Genomic DNA, 18,000 nt, shown 5'->3' on the forward strand with positions numbered 1-18,000 from the left:
TATTAGGCTTTTGCCTCGCAGCACCTGATGGATGCGTTCGTTACACATACCTGTACTTTCAGAAGCCGGCACCCGCTTTGTAACGGACACATTCATTGGTTTAACTGCAGTAATGTAACAGTCTATGGTTAAGATAAACATCGTCACTATTTTTAGTTAACTAATAAATATTGAAATAAATTGTAGATAGGACTTTTTTTTTTTTTTGTCCCTCTGTCTGGGCCCCATCCCGCCAATCGGGCCCTAGGCACGTGCCTAGTTTGCCTTTGCGTTAATCCGGCTCTGGCCGTAGGTACTCCATGCCCAGATGCAGGTCAAATAGATTCAGAAACTCATCTCAGAAAAGCATTTCACCTCTGCTGTAGCTTATATATAATATAGCTTAGCTATAGCTTCTTACTTGTAATAAACCTGGCATTATATAATAATATTGTTTGGCTCTGTGACAAATGGTTTGTTGTGTTCCTAGATCCTTCAGTGTTGATGCCCTGGCCTCCACCGTAGCAGAGTTGGGCGGATCATCATCTCGGATCATCATCTCTAAGGCGCTATGAACCATATGATTAGTAAGTAAAACTTCAAACATACACTAATGTCAAACATAGGGGTGGGCGATATCTCGATATTTACGATATATCGAGATATTTTTTAAACTCGATATGGATTTTGACATATCGTATATATCGATATATTGTTTATATTTAATTCTGATTTCGCCACTTTGTTTGTTTGCCTTCTCAGTGCTGTGCTCGCCCCCGCCCTCCTCCGCCTCCTTGCTTTTGTTCCCCCTCCCCTCGCGTGTTGTCTCATTCAACCAAGTCCCCCGAGTCCGGTCAGGCACATCAATCTTTCCCCGCCCAGCGAGTGCTTGAAGTGCGTCAGAAACAGCGCGCGCGCGATCAGTTGTTGTTGGTAATTTGTTGTGTAGCGTCGCCTCTCGCCGCATTGCTTTTGTTTGAGGGCGCTTAACACACTCACACTTAACCTGCTCCCTGTAGAAACGGGCCTGGCAGCTCGCGCCAGGTCTAGACACGGTGAAAGTTTCCTGATTGTGACGGATGGCCGAATTTACATGACACATTATAAATTAGCATTAGCCTACCTATTCTGCTATAGATACAGTGCCAAAAAGAAGAGAAGAGGATAAAGGTGGATAAAGACAAAGGTAAAGACAGAGGTAAAGTGATGTAATGAATGAACAGTTTATCTAATTGCATAGTAGTAAGATACTGTAATTTAATGGCAGTTATTTTTACCTTAAACTTTATGTTAGCAGTTGTTCTGAGTTCTCCAGAGGCCCTAGACAGTGTGATTTTGTAACAATCATGTCAGTTTTTAGACGCATTTTTATCACTTTTTTAAAAATGTTTTACTCTACAGTTGTGCAGTTTTTGGGGGATATATGGCATTTTTTAAATTTATTTGCCAAAATTAGTAATGATATTTCTATACAGGTTTATTAAAAATAGTGCAATATGTATTATGTCTTCCTTTATTACAGTTAAATTATTATTTTTGTATACAGGGATTTAATTATTTTTTTAAATGTCGCAGAAGCACTTTGTTCCTACATGAACTGCCTACCTATTTGCACTTCAATAAAAAAAGACTTTGTGGTATTTGGCATATTTGTTTTTGCAGTAGTTTTTGGGGGGGTATTTTTCCTGTAAAGATATCGAGATATATACCGTATATCGAGATATAGCAAAATATATCGAGATATATTTTTTGCTCCATATCGCCCAGCCCTAGTCAAACATACACTAATTGTGTTGGTAAAAAAATTATGTTTTGAAAGAAGTCTCTTATGTTCACCAAGACAGCATTAAAAACAACATTGTGAAATAATATAAAAAAAATTAAATAATTGTTTTCTATGTAAATATATTGTAAAATGTAATTAATTCCTGTGATCAAAACTGAATTTTCAGCATCACAGCTTCATATGATCCTTCAGAAATCATTCTAATATGATGATTTGACGCTCAAGAAACATTTATGATTATTACCAGCTTTCATTTTCTCAAAGGATACCCAGGGCTTGGCTTACACCTATCACAATTTCTAGCCACTGGGGGACCATAGGCAGGTTAGGGGAACTCATATTAATGTTAAAAAACCTCATAAAGTGAAATTTTCATGCCATGGGACCTTTAAGCGTTTTCTACCAGTTTTCTATGTGAGGAAAACACTTAACTGTACATAGTAGTCTATTTTTAATTAGTATGGTGTTTACAGAGTTATCATTTATTTATTTTAATATCACTGTCTATGCGTTAAGTCACGTTCTGCGAGTGCAAATCTCTAAATTCAACTTTGGACTTGTATTTTACAAGGGACAAGTTCTCAAATTCATATCTTTATGCTCTCGAGTTTTGCTACTCTTTTACTTTCATAAATAACCTTCCTGATAATGTTCAGGGCTCAGACACACTCTCCCAATTTAAATCTAGACTAAAGACACAACTCTTTAGCCAAGCATTCAATTAACACATCTCATAATCTTGTTTTACAGTTAATATGTGATGAAATAGTAAAAAGTGCACATGATCATCTTTTGCCTGAAATAATATGAACTGCAGCTATCTTTCTCCTGTTGCTTCCCTGTTTCTATCTCAGGATGCTCAGCAAGTTCACTAGAGATTATAGCAGCTCCAGTTTGGATCCAGCCTCACTTGTGAAGACTTCAGATGATGGCAACTACAGATGGACACAAAACTGCCAGATATTAAGGTGGGGTAAGCGATATTTCAAAAACGCTGTTGGACATTGTTGATATTTGGAATGAACCCAAACAAACACACCCATCTCTTTAACCCTCTGATGGTCTTTATTTATGTCTACACTCGAGTCCTTTGGGGTCTCTAGAGACCCCAGACAATAACATTTAATTTTGTAAAGAGATAATAGTTTTTTTTTTTACAAATGTAATTTTATTCTGTATGTTAATGTTTTTATTCAACATTTGTGCAGTTTTTGGAGAATTTATGATATTTTTTAAATTTCTATAAATAAATAAATAAATAAATATTTAAATAGCCTTTTTACAAAAAAACAGCATTTGATGTAAAATTCACTTTATAAAAGACCCAGATTTCTAACTTTCATTCATGGGGATAACATGGATGATTTTAAATGGTTTAATGTAACATTTATGCCCATTTTTTGGAAAATGCAGTTTTAAAATAAAAAATAATAATTTTAACCACTATATGGCTATAGAGCTCCAGTATATGCTATTTGCTATTAGACTACCGGAAAAATATCTTTTCACAAGTTGGATTCAGTTGGATTCATATCTAAATATTATAAAATAACAATTATAACAAAAATAAAATATTTTTGTCAAAGTTTAGCATTTTTTGTACCAAACCCCCCCCCAGTTTTTCAATAATGTTACATTATGATTAGAATCAAACCTGAACAAAATGTTACAAAGAGAAATGTTGGAGTCTTAAGATTTTATCATTTATTTCAATCATTTATTTTTAATCCAATTCTAGATTCTAGACACACACAATTGTGTGTGTGTGTGTGTGTGTGTGTGTGTGTGTGTGTGTGTGTGCGTGCGTGTGTGTGTGTGTGTGTGTGTGTCTGAGAGATAAAGAGAGAGAGAGAGTGTGTGAGTACACATTGTCGATGTGCCAGTGTCACCACACCACTTTATATTATATATATATATATATATATATATTATAGCCTTACAAATGTTCCTGTGTGTGTATGTGTGTGTGTGTGTGTGTGTGTGTGTGTGTGTGTGTGTGTGTGTGTGTGTGTGTGTGTGTGTGTGTGTTTACATTTTCAATGTGTCAGTATCACCAATTTATTTTTGTGGTGGTACTGCATTTTGGATGATTTTATTTGACAAATTATAGCCTTACAAATGTTTGTGTGTGTGTGTGTGTGTGTGTGTGTGTGTGTGTGTGTGTGTGTGTGCACATTTTTCAATGTGTCAGTGTCACCAATTTAGTTTTGTGGTGGTACTGCATTTTGGATGATTTTATTTGACAAATTATAGCCTTACAAATGTTCCTGTGTGTGTGTGTGTGTGTGTGTGTGTGTGTGTGTGTGTGTGTGTGTGTGTGTGTGTGTGTGTGTGTGTGTGTGTGTGTGTGTGTGTGTGTGTGTGTGTGTGTGTGTGTGTGTGTGTGTGTGCGCATTTTTCAATGTGTCAGTGTCACCAATTTATTTTTGTGGTGGTACTGCATTTTGGATGATTTTATTTTACAAATGATAAGAGAACAGTTTTTATAGTCTCAAAAATGTATTCCTCTATATGTGTGTGTGTGTGTGTGTGTGTGTGTGTGCGCGCTTGTTGTGAGCAAAATAATTCAGCATTGTGGATGCTTTTTGAATTGGTGGAAGTGTGCCACTTTATTTCTGTCATTTCTGTCGATGTGTTCTGCGTTGTTTCTGATTTTGATGATGAATTGTGTCTATTTTGATTGCGGGGTCTCCAGAGACCCCGAAGACCACGAGTGTCACAATTTTTGTCACGCTAACATAAAAACAGATATCATTCCACTTTATTATTTTTTTTGTAGATCTAGAAAGTGTTAAGAGCTGTAGAAGGTTTCATACCATTTGGACAAAGGGAACATTTTTTTTTAATTTGAGCAAAAGTCATTTGCGGGTCAAAAAGACCCCGCGGACCATCAGAGGGTTAATGCTCCACCTCCAAAACTCACCAGATTGCCCAGCAGCCGCATCACATTATTGGTGTAAATAACTAATTTATGTTATTGCATGACCTGCTCAATAAAAGCGCAACACTAAGAACGTTTCAGGAAACACGTTATTAATTATGATAAGGGCTGGATTTCCTGAAACCTTCTTAACGCTACGTCGTTCCTAAGTTATACCTTAAGCTGTACCTTATCGTTAATACGTGTTTCCCGAAACGTTCTTAGTTAATTGTAAGTCATACGTTCGGATATTTCCTCACCAGTTAATCAAGTGTGACAACACCGGTAATACCATAATAGAAGTGACGCGCATGCGATGCAGCGTGCTTTTTTCCAGGCGCGCGCATATGCCACAGCGAGATGAAAACATCTCCACTTTTCAGAATGCCACAAGCGCACCGCAGGACATGTGACAAAAACCAACCGATCAGCTTTGGCCTTTCCGTAACAACATGGAAAGCTCGGCCCAACAACATCTCCATAAATATATCTAGAAGTAAAGCTAATGCAAGGGTTAGAAATCAATTAATCCTTTGCTGATACTTCCTTGTCATCATGGAGAGCGCAGTTCATGGTTGCATAGCAACAACAGATGCCACGGGAGCGCAAGTGCTTGTAGAAAGGAGAGAGCGCTTTCCACACGTTTTTAGACGCGATATGTGAACAACCCCTAATTCAGGATAAACTGAGAATCTATTTGGTTTAAAATCATTTTTGTTTTGTTTAAAATGGAGATCACGATAACATACATCAGAATAACATGTTCCAGTCTATTTAAAAAAAAAGATACTCAATTAAATCATTAATTCAAACACTTTTAAAACCAATTAATTCAGTGTCTCAGTGTCCCGATAACGTTGTCTCTTAGCGAGCTACGAAGACTCTTAAGGTATAACTTAACTAAAGGTATACCATTTATAGGCGTGTTCCCCGAACTATACCTTAGAAAGCTGCTAAAGATATTCCTTCTTACGTGTGACGTTACCCAGTGCTGCCCGTGGCGATGGTGCTGAATCTGCTGATATCGATGGCTCGAGAATCAGTTATTCTCTCGTGCAGGGGCTGCTTCATTGCGTTATGTGAGAAAGCGGTGCTCTTTATAAAAGAAGCAATTCAGAAATGTACGCGGGTTGGGTGAGAAAAAACACTGACATTATGGATTCGGATGGCAATAAAATCACAGACTTACACCTGTAAATGTTTAAAATACCATAACCATACGAACCCATGAGAAACAGTTAGCATCTTCTTACAACTTAACTGACAGTATGCTTTCATTGGCCTTTGAAAGCGCTCCACGGACGGCGCCGTCTTTTAGAACAACTATTCGCTGTATCGCTGCCATAGTTTGAGCAAACTCCCCACCACAATCATTCCCTTTAAATAGACTATTAAACCTATTAAACCAGGGGTTCTCAACCTTTTGCAACTCGTGGCCCACCAATGAGTGTTTAAAAACATTCCGAGGACCACCTTTCCACATATGATAGTATGAACACAGAATAACAGAAAATTCTAAAAGTACAATGATATACTCTGTTGTTAATCTGTTATGCCACTGTAGCAGAGTCAGCTATATAGATGAAAACTGTCCTTGTATCAAAAAGACTTTGCAGGTTTACTCAGTAGCCATTCCTGTAACAATAACAGGCTAACATACCTGTAACAACAGGTCAGACACACAATTTCTCTCTATTCGCTGCAACACGATCACTATAACACAAATGTTATTTCTCGTGCCATTTATACGCCAAAAATGTTTTTTTTTTGCGTGCATATAATTAGGATTAGTGGTGGGAAGTGCGTGCGCATTACACGCCATACAGTGCGTATCATATGCACGCGAAAACTGCGTATCATATGCACGCGAAAAAATGTTGCCGTATAAATTCCACGAGAAATAACATTCGTGGTATAGATACGAAATGTTCAACAAAGTTCATTCACCCCAATTTACATAGCCTATACTGTAAGTGTAATTTATCAAATACAGTAAGTGATATGAACTTGACTGTTTAAAACAATATTAAACAGCCCAGTTTTGTTCAAATGTCTCTGCAGCTTTGATGGTTTTAGCGCCTCATTCAACAACATTTCTCCACATGCGCCTTCAGCTTAAGGGGGTCGCACACCGGACGAGAAGCGCAGCGACACGTCTCTAAAATTCGAACACATTATTTTCTATGAGTGTACACACACCGGCGGCGTCTGTCCGCAGCGCCAGCTATGGCTCAAGATTCTGTTCAAAAACCTGTCGCGCCACAGAGAGCCATTTACATAGTTTTATATTAAATTTACTACATTATATTTGTATCAAAGCGTCATTAATGTAGCCTATATACTGACTTCACCCTGTGCTGCAAGATACATTTAGTTTTATATTCAAATTTACAGAAATCAGCTGCGTGGATGAAAATGACCGGTCCTGAGGTAAAGGTGTTCAGACGGCAGACTCAGCAACGATTGTATTTAATTGTAATTGAAAACTGAATTGCAGTCATAACATAGTAGAGACATTATCTTAATTTCGTAATGTCCTTAAACGTAACAATATTGCTGGCCATAAACTGAGAAAGTGCGCGTGTTCGATACCTCGAGTTGTAGACGCAGCGCTGCGCTTCTCGTCCGTGTGCGACTCCCTCAGTACCTGCCCTTATAAAACCAAATTTAATGTATTCAGCGTCGTATTTTCTCACCACACACTTCGAAGCTTTTCCCTGCACAGGTCTGTCTCCCACATCTGCTTTTCTTTTCAGAAAACGATTAACGATATTACAGTATCGTAATGTTACTGCGTCTGATCGAACAAACGTTCAATCTGACGTGATTGGTGTTGTGATATTTAAACCTAAATTTGCTTTTAGATAATGCATTTTGACTTGACTTGAGTGTTTTTGATCATATAAATTCATAAGAACAATTAGATCATTAGAAAATAACAAGATTTGTAAATTAAAAAATAAATAAAAATAAATTTGGGGGTAGTCTACCACTGCCTACACGGCCCACCAGATGACGCTCCGAGGCCCACCAGAGGGCCGCGACCCACCGGTTGAGAATCACTGTATTAAACTATTAAATGGTTTGCCAGCTGATGTACCTTTGATTGTTGTTAGATTTTTAATTATATTATCCAGTGTAATGACAATTTTATTCTTAGCTTTAGTCCTAACTGCTTTTTCTCAATGTTTTTCACTCTGTTACAGGTTGCCAGGAAGAATCCTTCTCTACATTGTTGCTGTTCCTTTTTGATCCCTTTTCTCCTGGAGTTCTTTCTGGTGTCATTAAAATGTTTTAACTTGAATTGTGTCTGTTCATTATACTAGAGACAGTTACACACAAAATTAAGATATTTTTCAATGTCAGTATAGCCTACTTTTTTCATGTTGGATAGTCAAGTAACTCCAAGGCTGTATACATGTACATAGACATTGAGGGGTACAAGTCCTATAATTATACGTCAATAATAACAATAGTATGTCAATAGTTAGAAATGGCCAAACTGGAAATTCAATATTGGAAATTCTTGCTCCTCTCTGTTTTTAGGATGGCAAAAAGGTTTAAAAGTTACATTTTAGGCTGGTCTACCTTACAGCGACCATCCAAATAGATAGCCAATCAAATCATAGAAGGCGGGGTTTACTGTTCACTGAAGCAGAGCATGTATTCCAGCAGTTTAACGTTGAAAGAGTGCGAGGTAAGATGGAACTGTAAAACTACTCCACTTTTTTTCTTGAATATGGCCATTTTTAGGGATGAAAGTTGCATGTGTTCAGTATCAAAGCTATTTTATCAATTTAAGTCTCGGGGCAATGTTGACTACGGTTTATGTGCTGCTGAGTGAGTGTTGCAGCGCGATCTCCGCTGTGTGTGTGTGTGTGCGTGCGTGTGTTCGTGCGTGCGTCCGTCAATGAAAGCAGCGCATGGTGTCTAATGTAAGGAGTAGCCCGAAAGGTCCGACCTATATAAATAAAGGTCCTATAAAACCCATGCAGAGCTGCCAAAAGATTTACAGCTTTGCATCGTTCAAACATCGGCCGGAGATCATTTGCGATCAAAGGCCGACGTCGAGGCGACATATTGCCGATGAGCAAACGATCTCTGAGCGACATCGTGCCGATGGAACTTTGTCCATCGGGCCAACGTCGGCCCGACGTACGTGTGCTATCTGGGATCGGATTGGTTCTAATTCTAAACAGCCGACAGAAAATACCAGACACGTAATTGGCGAGCCTACTAAATTTATATAGGGCTAAATAGGGCCTACTTGTTTTGTAAATGCCGACTTATTTATTAATATCCACTACATAACGGTCCATAAATCTGCATGAGAATCGTTTTAAACGATTTATGCAAATTCTGCACTTGACAACGCCAAAAGATACAAGAAAATGCATAATTTAAATCGTATTCAAACGTAATTCAAGCAGCAATTTAAAACAAAAACATTTTTGAAGCAGTCTTGGAAAAATGATGTTCAATAAATGTCTCGAATAAATGTTCAATAAAAAGGCGTTTACCAAACAAAATTTCACCTTGAGGGATCCTGATGGCGTCAAACTCCAGACTTCTGAGGGACTGATGAAGATCTGCACCTTTTCCAGTTTTGCAATCCCTCATTCGTTCCAAGTCTGTGGGAATTTTCCATTTGTCATTATAAATGTGATCACTTTGTACTTGCAAATTACATCTGTGGAATATTATTTTTTTAGATTCATTGTTAATTTGCCCAACTCACAAAGTGATACTTTCCAACTTCTGCTAAGAAACGTGCAATATAATGCCACTTAAATCATATTTACAACTCATGCGGAAGTCCATAACTTTCGTTTCAGAGATGCGAGTACAAGTGACGTCACGTCTCGCAAACATGGCGGCACGCAGCGAGATGTGATGGATGTGATGAACACATGATAATCATTCGCTTTTAAATAAATGAAATTGATCGAAAATGACACTACATTATATTAAAACCTCTCAGTAAACGTTTTCGGAATATGGTGTGTGAAACACGTCTCTTGGTACACAGAAAACACCTTTGTTTACAAACATTACAGGGTGCGTGCGCATACCAGAGGCAGAAAGCCAGATTGGTGAGCTTCATATGGTCCGCGCTTTCCTTATTGTTTGTATATAACTGCTGACTCAATAAAACGTGGTTTTACTTGGATCTGTTTGTCTGTCTTTAATTGTGCAGTGTTATTGTGATATATGTATGAATTTATCATGTTAGGCTAGTAGCCTAATGTTATAGCCAAACAAACAGGAAATATATAGTCTTAGTAACAAAATTTTATAAAAGATTTATAAAAGGAAAAACAAACATTCAAATAAACAAATTCAAATAGATAACGGTAAGAAATTATAACATAAGGGTTCATCATTTTCAGAGGACCTTTCAGAGTTTTTAAGGATTTTATATACAGTTTAAATTCATTAAAAAAAAAACAACTAAAAAACAACAACAACAAATTTGGGAAATGATTTCACAATTTCACAAAATTTAGCTAGACATAGGCTACAATTGTATTAGTAGGCTACAAAGCTCATCATCCTTGCTTTGCAATAGCAATCCAAATGTTGTAAATATCAAAGCTGGAACCCAAACACAGCATATGTAAACACCCTCAGAAATTAAACTATTCTGAGTATTCTAATATTAAACATATTCTCACAGAATAAACGAAGAATGACGATTTCGTCATATTAAAGTAGGCTACACCACATTTTAAAAGTAAATTCGCACAAATAATAATAATAATAATAATATGTACCTTGGTATTCATAGTTTTAATATGACCTCTTCTATGTTAGATGATTCAGAAACTTTCTGTCTGAAAAAACATTACCATACTTTTTCAGAGGTAAAATTCACTATAATAACGGTGTTTGCATTTCCCATTGTAAATACTGACAAACAGCCCTTGTTTGAAATGGCTTGACATGAATACTGAGTTGGAAAAGTTCATAATATGTAGAGAAATGTACGAATAAAGTGAAGAGACAAACATTAATTAATTGCATGGCTTATACTGCACTAGAGCGCTATCTAGTGTTATTAACCTGAAATTCACCTTTCCAAGATTAGCTCCACTGTCCAATATAAATAGACCTATTTGAAATAGAAAGCTTTTAAATTACAGTTTAATAGACACTGTGTTCGGGATTGAGTTTAACCGCTGGTAAAGCTCAAATGTTGAATAGCATGTTAAAGGTGAAAGTTTAGTGCATCAATGTTGATAGTTGAATGTATGGAGACACTGATTCACAAAAGGTAAAAAAAGAAAGGAACACGATTGATGAAACAGGCCTACACAAAATACTATAAACATGGGGTTAATACTAGAGACAAACTGACATTGATTTTACTGATGTACTGATATTTACATCTTTCTACTCTGATCAACAGTGGTATGATATTGATTTAACTGATAAATGACGCCATTTGGTGGATTTTTTTTTTTTTTTTTTTTTTTTTTTACAGCTGCTAAAACAGCATTAGAGTAGTGTGAGCTCCACACCTACTAACATGTTTCATTAACAGCATCTCAACTCTTGGTAAAATGTGTTGGGCATTATGGAAAATTAGCAGTATTCTTTCATTTTCACACGACTAGAGCTTTCCACTTCCATCAGGGCTTTAATGAGACTGAGCTCTCATGTTAATCTGTCATGTTTAGTAAATCTGTCTCTAGAGAAAGAGTTGAATCTAGCAGGGCATTAAACATTGATCTGTTTGTCAGAAGTCCACATCTATTACTTCATATAACTGAAGCTCTTGGCCGATTCTGCTCTGGTCGTCTCATTTTTACAGACTGAACAAACCCAACAATAGCAACAAACAAATATATTTTTGTTTTGTTTTTTTATTTTTTTATTCAGTGAAGTGAAGCAAATGTTTTGCATTAAGCTTAAAGCAGCAATACAAAAAATACAGAGCTGAACATTCTCTAATAAAAGCGTAAAAAAAAAAAGGAAAATACCAATCAAATTAAAAAAAAAAAAAATCAGTAAGCTCACACAAATATGATAAATCATCACCCGTATCAGATCATTTGCATTCACAATCAGAGTAAGATGGACAGATTTACTTCAGATAACACAAAACAGAGATGAAATTAAGGGGAAATTAAGTATTGTATAGCATAAAAATAAGACAGTGTATATTATAAGCAAATATAAATAAATGTGGAGATTATCCCTGCAATAAAAGCGTCACATCAAAGAGCAAAACTGTCAGTGTGGCACAAACACACTTTTCTAGAAACATTTAGAAACTGTTAAAACTAAAGCGTCACATGTCATTCCTATAGTCCATACATGACATTTCTCATCAGATATGTTGTCGAATAATTGTAGAAACAGTAAAGTGGTTTATCCAGTATTCATTATATGCACAGGTGACAGGTGACAGGTATGAAATGTGAGATTTTGAGTAGATGTATCTGCACACAGAGGATTTCAGAGGCTCACATGAGGAGAAAAATAACTTTGATTAATTTTGAATAATAAAAAATGTCACATTGGTTTCATACTGAGGCTCTTATTGGGAGAGTTTTTCTTTATCAAAGGCCGGTCTGAGTTCTCTGGCATATTTCTTCTGTGTTTAGTGGAATCTTTTTATTGAGTCCAGAGTCTGTGTTTCTGGTGTTTGTGATGGCCAGAGATCCAGTCTGAGAATGTAAAAAAAAAAAAAAGTAAAAATATACTAACGTGACCTAAAAGTATCAATTTCTAAGACAAAAAATTTTACCTTCAAGAAGTCTTAAAAAGTATGAAGTATACGCAGGGGCGGAGCTAGACTCTCAGTACAGTGGGGGTGGAGCTTCATCATGGGGTATGACTGCTACCAAGTTTTTTTTACTGAAAAAAAATGTTTTGGCTGCTTGTTCAAATTGCTTCATTAAAATGATCTTAAGCAACACAATTGCTATACATTTTGTCCAAACTTAATTTGATTGTGTTCAATCTGCTTAAATATGTAAAATTTAAGTTTACTTAATCTGTTTGTGTTGGATTACATGAATGATTTGTGTTGCATTAACTGAAACTGGGCGGTGCTTGTTAGTTCCCAGCATGCTTTGCATATAGCTGAATTAAGATAGAATAAATGTTGAAATTAAGTGTTTTTTATGTGTTTTTGAGAAAATGAGGAAAAGGAAAGACTTGATAGTGTGTAATTGTTTTTAATGTTCAATTACATTGGAATTATAAGAACCATTTACATTACAGTGGGTTACCATTGTGGAGAAGAGTGGAGCATTTGGTTAGGATGTGGACTGATTCAAATAAGTTTATCATTTGTGACTGAAGGAACATATACATTTTAGCAATTAATATGTTATTATGTGCTATTATTAGCTAATAGTCTAGAAATTCATTTGAGAAATCATGTAAATCCTACACACTTTTATTTTTCAGTGCAGTTAAAAATAAACTAAAGCATGTTCACTAAACTCAACCGGTGTAAGTTACAGGGAAGCAATTCTGGGAAGCAATTCCATTGACTTGATTGGACGTTTACTATTTCACATAGATTCTTTCTCATTCAGTTGTGTTGTCACAACACAAGGAGCTTACATAGATTCAAAAAATTACATTAATGTTAATAAAAAATAATTTCCTTGTGTGTAACCTAACCACTGTCCATAATTGAATTAAGTTAGTTTAAAGAGTAATTTTTTTGAGTGTGGTCTAAAAGGGTTGTCCCTATTCTCTTAATGAGTAATGCACTTATAACTCTGGGGGATACGGTGAAATACGGTGAATGACTAAATTACACTTACTAATGACAGAAACACTGAAGCTCTTTATAATTCTGCTGTTCATCTGTAGTTTATAGAGTACAGAGTCTGTGTTTCTGGTGTTTGTGATGATCAGAGATCCAGTCTGAGAATGTAAAAAAAAGTTAAAATATACTAACGTGACCTAAAAGTATCAATTTCTAAGACAAAAAATGTTACCTTCAAGAAGTCTTAAAAAGTATGAAGTATACGCAGGGGCGGAGCTAGACTCTCAGTACAGTGGGGGTGGAGCTTCATCATGGGGTATGACTGCTACCAAGTCATTTTAAAATTAAAACTGTTAAAAAAAAAACCGTAAAATATCTGATGAATGCATATGTAATAATGTGTCACTTGTTGAGCCAAGTAAGCTTACCGGTATATGTTAAATGAAACACAAAGAAAAGCCAAATTTTTGGACAAGTTTGTATTGACGAACAAAGAAAACAGTTTGCCAGTAATAACGTTTCAGCACCACGGACAGCGACATCTGATTGACAGCAATGGTGCTGAACAGGCAAAGTGTGCTCAGTCAGTGCCACATTACATACTGTAATTGACATGGTACTATTATATATACTGAACACAAAGATTGTTTACAACTCCATAGGTGAGCTACAGGTGCTACATGAAAACTTAACTGGGATGAAAACTGAGAAAAACAACTGATTTATAACATTCTGACTGAGTGAACTAAAATATACATTTTTAAAGATGATTTTTTTTCTTATCATTTTGTCTGCTTAACGATCTTAATGATCCATCCTAAGTGACTGTTACGTTTCATAACAAGAGCTGGATTATCTCAACGTTAGCTAATGCAGTAATTAGCTTTTTTCAGCTAATAATCTGCAGTATGTTACTTTGCCAGAGCCCCGTTCAATGTGTCACCTGGCGAGGGCCCCGTTCCTGTCCAGTGACGCAAGATCGGCGGCGTTTGAGGGGCCCCTAATTGGCACGGGCCCTGGGGCGGCCGCACACAAGCACCCACGCTATCTCCGCTACTGAGTAGGCCTATACTTGAAGACTGAAATGATGGATTCTTCACACTTGATGTTCCTGATGAGAGATTCAGAGACAGACTGAAGCTGACAGGTCGTGCTTTCCCACAGAATCCACTGCATCATGATGTGCAACACACACTTTCAGGGTGGAGGGAGACTCCAGAGCAGGAAGGAAAACTTGAATAAGAACCTTCAAGGAATGAAGGTTCTCATTCCTCTCATGTCAGGAATGAGAACATCATACAGAAACAAACCACATCCTGATTCATACACTGCATATGTGCATTCATACAACCAAGAGATCATTACACATTTTCACTCCTTATGAATATCACCACTTCAAAAGAATGGAAAATTTATTTCATTTTTTAATTACATTTTTTAAATTTATTTTTATATTACAGTTTGACTATCCAATAATTAGTAGAATGAAATAATGTGGGGTTTGCATGCAGGACAAATCAAACCTGCAGTCACTCACCCCGTGGGATTCTATGGGATTCTTCAAGATAGGAAAGTATGATTGTATATGTCATGATCCTGCCATATAGCCCTTGTGTTTTTATTAGTCTTGAGGCAGGATCATGATAGACCCATATTTTATGTGCAAACACATGGCCTTTTGTTGGGCCATGTGCTTGTGTTGTCTTGTCATCTAGCCCTGCCCTCCTTGTTATCCTCGTTTAGTCATTATTGCTTCCCCATTATCACCTGTTTCCTTCATTAGTTTCTCTCTATTTAATCCCCTCGTGTTTGCTGTCTTGTGTCGGTTCATTGTCAAACTTTGTCAAGTACATTTATGAGTATCTTGTCAAGAGTTGTCTTCTGGTTGAGCTATTTCTTGTATCAGCTGTTTGTTTTCTTCTAGTTATCTGTCAAAGTCATAGTCTAGTTAGTCACCATTGTCCTGTCTTGTTTTGCCCCCTCGTGGGCTTTGTTTTTCCTATTATTTGTATATAATAAACCGTGTGCTGTGACTACTGGCTGCGATTGGGTTCATTCCCTTCATCACCCTTCCAACATCATAACAGTATATGACTGGTTCAGGAAGTGGTTCGAATCTTGGCGCGACATTTTGACAGATATATAAACCAATGGTTTAAACCCAACCACTTTCCATTTTTAAATAATAAATATTGCTCCTCCTGCCTATTATGACCAAAGTATTGATTTACACACATTTGATAGCCCCAATTATTTCAAGGCAATACATTTATTACACAGTTATGTAGTTTCTGAGGGTATATAATGATGATTGTATCATTATATACCACCAGAAACTGCACAATATATTTATTACATTTTTTTTTTTTTTACCGTTATTTCTAAGCCTTAACTGGTGCAGAATAGGCTACAGTGTATCACAGATCATCAGGTCATCTGTAATGTATCTGCTTGTTTTACACTCTTTGACCACCAGGTGGGATTGTGAGCAAATGAAGCCTCGAGAAATGAACCCTTTTGTGAACCACTTGACTGAAAAGCTTCAATGCTTCATGAGGGTTCATCTCGCCACCACTAATAAATAAACCTCTAGAAAATATTTTTCACGAGTTCACACTTACACATAATCAGATAGAGTAAAGTAGTAAGCATATTTGGCGAGCTGTCTGAGGAGAGGGCTCCGAGATCGGGATTTTGGCCCGAACCCAGAGTAGCCTTCTCCCCCCGTATTCCTGGTTAGGAAAGTAACCAGTCGAGCGTGAGGACTCGGACACAGGGTGGTGGAGGGATGCTGAAAACTGTTGAGGAACAAACATATGTGAGCTGACTGCGTATATATAGCCTATAGGCCTCCACTCACTTTGCTGATTGGGTAGACATGTTGAGTACTGACTGTTGACAGCTGGTTGGAATGACGTGATGATTGGATAAAAAAAACATACTTTAGTTATAACATAAACAACAGCAATTAAGTCAATAGAACAAAAGTGTCTTTTTTTAACAGTGAGTGTACATTTCACATGTTCACTTATTTACTAGACCTGAGAGTTTTCCATTAGCTTTCATTGTCCAGAAATTCAAATATTTTACAATAAAATCTGAAAAAAATGTTGCTGTTGACATATTTTCACTTTTAATAAAGCACCTCAATGGAAACTGAGTACAAGAATGTAAAAAAAAAAATGTTTTTTACTAACGTAATATAAAAGTATCACTTTATAAAAACAAAACATATTATCTTTAACAAGCTAAACTATTGAATGCAGTGTTATATGATCATTGTGTATTTATTGCATTTCTCCCTCAGTTTCTCAACATGCTCAACATGTTTGTGTGATTAAAAGCATGACAGGAAGAAGCTCTTCATCTTCAAACTAAACACACAAACTCTGAACGGCCATTTTCTCACCTAAGATGTTTGTCCACTAACAGATCAAACCACATTTCTGAAGAAAAGCGACCGCAGCAGTTTCAGTTTGACTCAGAAGATGAACGTCAGTACAACTGTGAGATCAGATACGCTTTTAACTCTACCTATATATACTAAAATTGAGAACTGAAAAGTAATTAATCCAATATTCAGACAATATTCTTCTTTTTTTACATACTTAACACAGTCAGGCAAGTAATTGTGTGCAATTTGAATGAATCATTCAAATCTATTAAAATAATTATTAAATTAAAGTTGGAATAACTCGACGAGGAGCTGCTCATAATGAGTAAACAACAATGAGATTCACTCACAGTAACTACATCATTCATTCCTGCCGCAGTGCATGCTGGGAACTCGACTAGCAGCAAGGATTTCTTAAAATAATTTCTAATCTTCTGTAAATGTAAATTGGGCATAGGAACATAGTTTAAAAGTGTGAGTGTGTGTGTGAGAGAGAGAGTGAGAGAGAGAGAGAGAGTGAGAGAGAGAGAGAGAGAGAGAGAGAGAGAGAGAGAGAGAGACAGAGTTTGTCTGAGAAAGACAAACTTGTGCGTGTGTGTGCATGCTTTTGTGTGTGTTAGTGTATCTGTGTATCTGTGTGTGTGTGTGTGTGTGTGTGTGTGTGTGTGTGTGTGTGTGTGTGTGTGTGTGTGTGCGTGTGTGTGCGAGTATGTGTGTGTGTGAGTATGTGTGTGTGTGAGTGTGAGCGTGTGTGCGTGTGTGTGCGAGTGCGTGTGTGTGTGAGCATTAGGAGGGTCAGACTCTGTCGAGGGAGGTCTTGCTCACATTACTTCTGTTGTGTTTGTTTAGATCAGTTGTGCTAGTGTTATTACATCAGAAAATGTTTCACATGTTTGTTTTGTTCTGTTTGTGTTTCTGCCGTCTGATCGGTAAATTATCATTTCTGTAATTTAGTCACATCTCAGAGTATTACGCCCCACCTCTAGGGGAACATAAAACACTAAAGAGGCGTAATAAATAATTGGTTCGTTGTGGAAATGGAATCCCAGCACGCATCCCTCCGGTCGATAATCAAAAAACAAATGCACAAAATTGAAGCAAAAAGTAATAGATTTATTTAGGATTAACAAGTGAAGTAAAGAGCAAATCTTCAGGGTGTCCAGAAGGCCAAAATAACAAACAAAACGAAT

Source organism: Scardinius erythrophthalmus (assembly GCF_964197995.2).
Source record: "Scardinius erythrophthalmus genome assembly, chromosome: 14".
NCBI classification, from domain to species: Eukaryota; Metazoa; Chordata; class Actinopteri; order Cypriniformes; family Leuciscidae; genus Scardinius; species Scardinius erythrophthalmus.